The sequence below is a fragment of the Epinephelus moara genome, chromosome 24 (assembly GCF_006386435.1).
Source record: "Epinephelus moara isolate mb chromosome 24, YSFRI_EMoa_1.0, whole genome shotgun sequence".
NCBI classification, from domain to species: Eukaryota; Metazoa; Chordata; class Actinopteri; order Perciformes; family Serranidae; genus Epinephelus; species Epinephelus moara.
Window position 1 is genome coordinate 4893313 of NC_065529.1, and position 9450 is coordinate 4902762.

Sequence of the window (9450 nt, forward strand, 5' to 3'; positions counted from 1 at the left end):
GATTTTTTTTAGATTTTGGATTATTGCAGAAAATAAGCTCTGTGGTAAACAAATGTTAATGATAGTTACACGTGATGATGTTCTGTAGACTGATTTAGCCACTTGTTAGCATTTGGCTTTACTAGGACACAAAGGCGCCAAAACTGACGAGTGGAGTATTTTTTGATGTATTTTATGCCATAGAACAAAACATGACAGTCTCATTAGCTTTGGTTCATCACAGACCTTATTTCATGCATCTAAACAAAAACCCATTTAAAAGACCTATTGATTTCAAGACAAAGGAACCGAGTGCTAAAATGCTAACTCATTTCTAGATTAAATGGCTCTTTCCTGTGGAATATATTGTGTGTACAGCATAAAGTTAGTTTAATTGCAGCATATCTTTATACAGGCTGTTTGCATTCAATATTCGTACTTATACCTACAAAAAGTAATGCACTATAATTCATATAACCTACGTAACTCTGAGCCAGGAGGCTGCAAAAACGTGACATATGCACTGCAGGCTGTCCTCCATTATATGAGGGGGGCAAAGGAGGAAGTCAAGTGATGTAGTGTAAAGACTGAAAAAGTCTGTATAGGCAGGAGTGGTGGATGGGTAAAACAAACACCCAGGAGACCAGGTCAACATTTAGTTACTTAATGTGACACCCAACCATGATCCTTTTTTTTTTTAAAAACCTGACCTAACAGGTAGGGGCAGTAGTGCGTAAGATAACATGGTGCTAATTCATAATACATCATATGAACGAAGGACAATGATGTAAACTATTATTATAATGAAAAATGTCATACATAATTACATATGCATAATTTTTCATTAGGGTTGTTCTTTAGTTTATTTTTTGGTGTGCACAATGGGAACATGAAGCAAAGGTTACAATAGAAAGACATGGGCTGAGGTAAACAAAGCATATGCCCACTAGATGACATAAATTGGAGCAAAGATACATGTAGGTGAGATGTTTCAACTTGAGCAACAAATTCCCAACTTTCCCAGGGTTATTTCTGCACTGTGAACTTAATATGGCAAACAAATTTGCTAAGCCCCACCCTTTGAACACAGACTAGCCAATGATAGCATTGCATTGGTAAGCTCTGTCAAGGGTCTGACAACATCACGGCTGTGCTTCATAGACTCTCATGTAGTCCTTTCAAGCTTTCCTTCATTTTCAGGCTGGTTTTGTGGATTTCGAGCTAAGCATTGTGCCTGGGGCACATGTAATAATGACACTTGTTACCTGGAGAATTTGGCAGTAGATATGTTTCTACCCTGTTCCAAAACTAAATCAAATCCTGAATAGAGTAGGGTTAGCTGCTGAAGGTTTTATATACTGAATGTATATACATGCTACTACTGCTTTCTAATGATTATGATACTGACTAACGACCTGCCCTACAGGACCCAGTGAAGGGAAGCAGGGAAACTTTGCCGATATTTAACCAGCTGTGTGTCATCACAGTGTGTGCAGATGAACAATGTTTTGCTTCCCCCAGATCTCCCTGCCAGTTCGCTGGTGGAGGTCCAGGCGCTGGGGGCAGCATAGGCAGAAGACAAACACCATTAATTTGCACACACTGCCATGACACACAGCTGGTTGAATATTGGCAATGTTTCCCTTTATGGTCATTGTCTTCTGTCTCAATCACCAGTGATGTGGTGGTTCACTTTTACATTGTCATCTGTAGCCTAGTTAGGCTTCAGCTTCATCTGTTTAACCTGTTGTAGCTGTTGAGTGAGTTTAATACCCTGGATATATCCTTCAAACAGATATGGTAAACCTTCTGTCTGCATCTCTCTGAAATCGCTTTGTTGTTTTTCCAAAAATATGACAATATTTCTTTAGGGAGTGCAGTTAGTTACAGTGTTGCTCCATGCTAGCTCGGACAGCTTGATAGACCATCACTAATGGGCGGGGCGTAGTGAAGGGTCACTTGCCATCAGTTTCAACTTATTTTGTTTTTATTAGCATGTCAGTAATATCAGGAAGTGGTTTGAGTTGTGTTAACTAATGTCCTGTTTGATATTTGTGTAAAGTAGCTGTACTAAGCACTTTTACATATACCTGCTGTGAACTGAGAATGCTGTGGCTTCTATTTGTATTATTATCACACATCAGCTCCAACATAAAAAAAAAGCTATTGACTCCCATTTAATTTGCTAGAGAGACAACTTATTCCAAACCCTTTAAACTCCAGTTCATGAACGTACAGAGATAAAACGAAAATGAAATGGTTCTGGGGTAGACAACAGAAAGAAGTGAAATTCCTGTCACATAAACAAACAAATGGTTGGTGCAGTTGCTAGGTTGCTAGCTAGCTACAGCTACTGTCCAGTGATGCGGCTTTGTTGCTAAATTTTTTAACTTTTCAGACCCTCTTTAACAACTTGATTTCTAAAATCAACTTGCAACAAATTTAGTAACTTATTGAGACCATCAGGGAAAAAGCAAGAAATATGTTATATCGTATTTATGCTGCTCAGAGTAATCACAGTCCAGGGCTCATCTGAGTCACTCCCATCTCTCCCCTCTTCTTTTGCGCAGCAGCACTGGGGGCCGCCCAAGCAGCAGGAAAGACACAGCTGAGCGTGCCTTGTGACTTAACTGAATTGCATGTTATGCTCCCAGTTCGGAAAAGGAGAAAATTGAACCAGCACTGTTAGTTAGTTCCGAAAGTCATACAATTACACAATATGACTAACTGATCGAGGGACCAGCCAATCATTGCGTTCTGTGAGGTAAAATGATTGTTTCTATCAATGGAGTCTGGAGGCTCTGAGGAGAGCAGAATGTAACGACGTCAATTTCCCATTGTACAGGGCTGTCTGACAGCAAGGTAAAGCAGTGAAAATATTCATACACTTAAACTGATGTTGATTATTTTCAGTTAGTCCTGTTTTTTTGTGTGGCTAAAATATGTTTTGCTGCCACCACAAACACCAGACTCCTTTGACAGATTCTTTTAACGCACAGCTCTCATACCTTTCAATTGCTTTGCTGAGGATTTTTCTGTTGAATCTAATTTAGCTTTATCTAAGTTGTGAAATCCATGCATTTCTGTCAGAGTATGATTAAAAGCATTTTGTCCACCACTATTCTTTCCTTCCTTCCACATGTAGCACCCACATACTGCTGTCTTATAATATATTGAGTTTCTGTTGTGAGTTAGATTTCTCGGACTACCTGTCTATGTGGCTTGATCTCTGCCTTGCTGCAGCCAATGTGCGATGATGCCATCATTGTGCAAATGAGCGCATGATGTCATCTGGCGGCTTTTAGGGACTTTTTAGGAGGAAAACTAACTAAACTAAACACACCTTTGCAGTAACATTTGTTTACCACATATTGCAATTTCACACAAAAAAGATACATTCTGTGTCCAGATGTGAAAAGAAACACAGTAGGCTATATAAAATCATCCATATTGAAACTACTGAAGAGAGTATTGGTGTCTAAAACCTAATGTACACATTCAAGCTGTTTTTATAAGTATTTACATTTACAAAGCCTTCAGTTTATATTTGAAGGGCTCGATACCACATTCAGGGTGTATGAGTTGTCTGGACACGGTTCTCAACTGGAGGTGGCCGAGTCGGTGGCTAGCAGCTAATGGTGCTAACCCCATAAACGGTGCTAAACAATGAAACAGTGCTGACAGAGCTAATGGTATTTACAATTTCTTTTCCTACAAAAAGTAATGCAACCAAATTCGTACATATCCCATGTATTTTGAAAGGCTGTGATAATGTGACCAATGTGCTGATGGCAGTAAGCAAGGAAGCAGATCTGAGTGCTTGTAAGGAGGCAGGCTGATGTGCTGGATGGGTAAAAAACAAACAAACCAGACTTTCATCTGAGACTTTCCCCTGGGGTCACGTGTTCAGATTTGTGCAAACTTAAAGTTAACGGAGCAATTTTAAGGTACGTCCTCACCATGTTTCTTTTCCTATACCTAACCTCAGTAACTTTACTTGCCTAAACCTAACCTCCGTAACTTTACGTTAATTACACAACTGTACGTTAAAGATGTAACGTCATTTGTGGGTTGCAAACTCGTAGGATATCATACAAACTGTTATATGAGAATACTTTGCGGTGTCAACCAAGGAAAGCTCAGGATGCCATTACTCCACCATATCTTTACACAGGAAATAGTGGTTTGCTGCTTAGTTATTGCTTTAAATTACAAGAAATTCAAAATCATAAAAAATATAATTTTCCTGTTAATTTCTGTTAATTTCTCTGATCTCTAAAGGCACAAACCTTTTTATGGTTCAAGTCACATATTAAACTATCTTCCTACGACAACACGCCAACTTGTTATCATAAGAGAACACTATCAAAAGTTTACCTGTCATTTTAACAAGAAAAGTTTCTTTTTATGATGAAATACTATGGTTTGTCTCAATAATGAGAAAAATATGTCATTATAACATGAAGGTACTGTATCTTGCTATGATGGGGAAAAAAGATCTTGATATAACAAGATTTCTTTGTTGGGGTTAAGTCTTCTGTGACAATATGTTCTTGAAGAAATGTCAAGGATTAAAAGGGAGTGTGATCGCTGTGCCTTTTGCTTCCTTATACAACCCACTCGAACAGCCCACATTTAACAAAGATAAGCCATTTTGTGTGAATGCTTCCTGGGTTTTTAACTTTTCATTACAGTGTGTCATTTTAGACAAAAGCTCTTATGGATTTGTGGTCACCTCAAGGGCTTGAGCCATCCCTCGCTAACAAGGAAGCGATAGCCACAGCGCAGTAATAAGCACTTGTTGTCGGGCAAAGGGCTTGAAGCTCAGCACTGATTTAAATTCATTCAGCTTTAAAATATAATTCAGCTTTCTTGGAGATGTAAGGTACTGAAGCGTGTACATTTCAGACGGAGCTTGTGTGAGGTTATAACAATAAGGGGGTTTTTTGTTTTGGAGTTTCAGAGCAGACTGTTCTCTCTATCTCCTCTTTTTTAATCTTGGCTTCATGTTACAGATGACAAATTCCCTGGCACCTGTTTCTTTTTGTACCATCTCAGGTTTACAGAGAATAATAACAGCTGTCATCCTTTTCAGCAGAAGCATTTCAGCGGAGCTACTTCACACATCGAGACAGTGAAGGTCCTTGATTGATTGAGACAAGAGAGATACGGCGATGCAATGGTTGAGTATGTTCAGATGTAGAAAATGAATGGCCGATACAAACTTTTGTATTTGGCTGCATCAAGCCTTCATTATCGAATAATTTTTATCACAAACACCAAAGGGAGAGTGCCCTCACTGCAGCCTTGATCATCACCATCCTTTTCACAGGATGAGTCTATTGTGCAATTTTTCACCCAGCTCGCCTACTGATGGCCCCTCTACCATCCAACGCAATCTTTTCACTGGGCCTGCCTTTAGTGCTCTCAATCCTGATAAAGTCTAGATGACATCTTAATAAAGGCTAGATGACCTTTCCCTCCCAGCCTGGAATGTATCACCTACACACCTGACTGTCTGGCAGAGGACCGTACAGTGCTCTGGTCTATATTATAGTGGGGGTGCTTTATTTGTCACTGATAAGTGGGAAAACAAAGGATCCATGCAAATGCATCAGCCTCTTTCAACAAAAGGTGTGTTGCGCCTAATACAAGAAAATTTAATAGCATACAGCCTGTGTACAGACTTAAGTGCAAGCTACAAAAAAAACCCCACCACTGTGTACATTATATAAGCACTCATAGTATTGAATGTGCATCTGCTGGTGTTGTAGTATAAACAGTCTGCTCTCCTGAGTATTAGATTTAATACATAATGTCCACATGTGAGGGACCACAGGAAGGAGCTTGACTAATAAACCATAACAGTACTTTTAAATTTATAATTAGGATTCCTAATTTTAGCCCAAAGGTGTTTTTAAGACTGTATAAAGACATTATACTGTATCAGAGGCAGAAGATAAGATGCAATATGGAAAGTGCACAGTGCCAGTAATCCTGATAAATAAGCCTTTTTGTGTGTATGCAAATACAAATTACAGAATACCATATACAGTGAATGGGCTGTCAAATATTATATATAAAATCATATATAAAAATGCTGTCAACATAAAGCTACAGTAGGTTTTATACTGAGCACTGAATTATTACATGTGCTCCAAGCAGGACACACTTAAACCTCACATGTATTTTAATACTTGTACATGTAGATTAAAGCTGCAGTTGGTAACTTTTATAAAAAAATAACTTCTTGTCATATTTATTAAAACTTTAACTATATCCACACAGAAGTACATGAGACAGATAATCGAGGAAAAAAATCATGTCCACCCTCCTCCTTGTGCGTCTTGTGGCATTTGCAAGAATCCACCGTACATGAAAACAAACAACTCTGGCTCATGGGCGGTGCTTCGTTTTGGCTTGCCTGTTTCTAACACGTTGGCCGGTGGCATGGGTCACAAACTTTCTCATGTTACAGCTTAACAGTACACTAAAATAAAATATTTCTGAAAACATCTAAGGTGAAAAATAGGCAATAGGCAATAAAGTATTTTTTGAAACACATTTTATTGGAATAGTACAGATTGGCATCATAAAGAATGTTTATGTTGAGCCCATTAGACCCAAACACCATTCCACCCTGATATTAGCCAACTAGTCAGGGGTGAAACATGATAATTTCTACTTGAAGAACTTGTGAAGAACTTTGCAGTTGAACCCCACAGTGTTAACGTTATTTTCTCCAGGTCTCGGAAAGACACTGTATCGCCTCACCAAGAGACGCTAAAGGGTGGTGTTCATTTCATTCCATTGGAGGAGGATTCTCTTGTGTGCTATCATGGATGTGAATGAAGCTCCATTTGCTTGTTTCACCGAAATGTGATTACCTTCTTAAGGAATACCAAAGATGGCGACCATTGGTGATGGCCCAGGTGTTATCTCTAATACCCCTGATATAACCTTAGTTACAGAATCCTGATTCATATTTGATCAGTGCTGCCTAGTTTGAAAATTTGCCTGCAGTTAACCAGCTGTGATTGACATGATTGACAGCTGCGTCCTCCGCTCTGATTCGCTGTTTTCATTCATGTGCCGTGGATTCTAGCAAATACTATCAGAAGCACTATGCGGAGGAGGAACATGATTTGTTTCACAGACTGTTTGTCTCATGTACTTCAGCAAATACAGTATGATAAAAGTTATTTTCATAAAAGTTACCAACTGCAGCTTTAATGGCATGCCGATAAAACATCATGTATATGAGCAGGCATTGTGGTTTTACAAAGAGTTGAATATCAGTGCCCAATATCAAATGCATTACAATATTTGAAAATGGCAGCTTTTTAAGCTGTAAAGCTGTCTGTTTTATTACGTTTCCCATGTTTTATTCAGAGTACTTACAATGCTATAGCTATAAAATATATTTTAATAATATCAACATATCAAATGACAGTGCAAAAGGCTTTCCTTGCATCAGCTGAATCTGCAGCTTCTCTCAGCTTTATGGAGCTTTATAGTGAGTTTCAGCTCATTGTTTATCTGTATAACCCACAACTTTACTGTTCTGTTTCACTTTTAATGCCGCTCAGCACCAAACAGCAGACGGACACAGTTAGAGATGAGCTGGTGAGCATTGTGGGATGGTGGCTAGATGGTAACCCTAGATTTGTGAAACTTGCGAGACATTTTAAAATATTCTTATCTCTGTGTTTTATGCTGTAACAATGCCAAGATTATTAAGGACTGGTTAGGTTTAAGCACAAAAAGGGTTTGGTAAGAGGAGAATTTAGGAGCTACAGAGAGCCAGATATTTCCCTCAGGAGTTGGTTAAGTAGTAGTAGTAATAGTAATTGATTTGGCAGCTGTGTTGTCATGATTCAGCTTTAATGACGAAATCTCCACTTAATAAATTCATTATAGTGCATGGAGTTATTGTTTACACATTACCCACTGTAGTTTGGAGGATAAAATGATTCCCTGCTTTTATGATATTAATTATTTCTTTTTTTTTTTCTCTTGGCAGAAAAATTGCCTGCACTCAAACCATGTTGAAAGCTGTGGCAACATATGGCACAATCTATAAACATTTCTCCTAAAATGCTATTAGGACTGTGTATGCAGCTCAGTCACCAGAAGCAAGGCTGGCACTGTGTGTTTCTGTAAACCACGAATATATTACATTTTCATGTTTCACACATACCATATCAATGTTTTTAAAATGACATAGTATGAGCTGACTTTGTCATCGGGAGGTGGAGAGGATGGTGGGTGGTGTGTCTCAGACCAATGTTCGAAACCAACAACCAACAAAACAGGTTGTGTTTTACTAACCCATAGCTGTTCTTCCTGCAGGTTTTTAGCCACCAAACATTGGTGGTTTTTCCGGTGTCTTTTTAGCTACAATAAGTCTTTGTTTTTACCGAGACATCACTGCATTTTAAGCTGGGATTGTGTCTTAAAACATCATCTTCTCCTAACAATAACAGTGTGCTTTTTGTGCCTAAACCTAACCACACAGCCCACTCTCACCAAATAACAATCTCACAGGTCAACTGTGCAAGCAGCTTATTATGACCCTTACTTAGGTTTATTGTAAGTCGTCACCCTCTAGTGGCCGCAAAAATTATTGTAGGAGCAAAGTAGGAAATGACGTGATAAGAAAAAAACAAAAAAAAACAACCTAAAAAGCAACAAAGTTCGAGTAATGTTCTACAAGTATCAAAGAGTCGCCCATAGGGTGGACGGGAAGGGTTGGGATTACTCAAGCAAACACATGACTTTCACCTACGAGACTAGTGTTTGCTTCCTCAAGTCAATGTTGACGTTTTTTTTATAATAACAATGTAGCCTAGTATGCTAGTATGTATAGCATGATATGCTAGCAACTTACATGTAATACATGTAATATCTGATGCACATCACTAAACCTAACCAGTAGTTTTAGAGCAGAATTGCAACCGTTTCATGATGTTAAGGTTGGGTTTAAAACTACAACCATTATCAACCTGGTTTCATTCTAGAATCGTCAAAAAACCAGCCCTTGGTCAGTGACTTCTAGCGTCAGACACCGACAAAAAAAGCCATCCTTTCACGTTGCCATGATACGCTGCCAGTTGTCTTTATTATTTAAAGGTGCCCAACGCCGTCAGGGAGAAATCATCGACTTTGATCTGGGAGGACGGTGTTTGCTTCCTGTAAGATTGTAAAGCCAAACCCTGTTCTTTTTTCCTTAATCCTACCATGTGTCTGCGTTGGCAAAACGTAACCATGTGCATTTGTTGTTGAGGGAAAAAAACCTTCCATTTGCGGTGTTGTACCAACGTAGTGCGTTTTTTTGAAAAAGACTATGCAAACTTTACATTTCCTGTGGAAACAGAAGTGTATTTTGAAAACAGGCAGAACTCGACACAGCATCCCAGAATGTCAACAACCAATGCACCCAGGGTACCTTGCACGTCATATCTCGACATG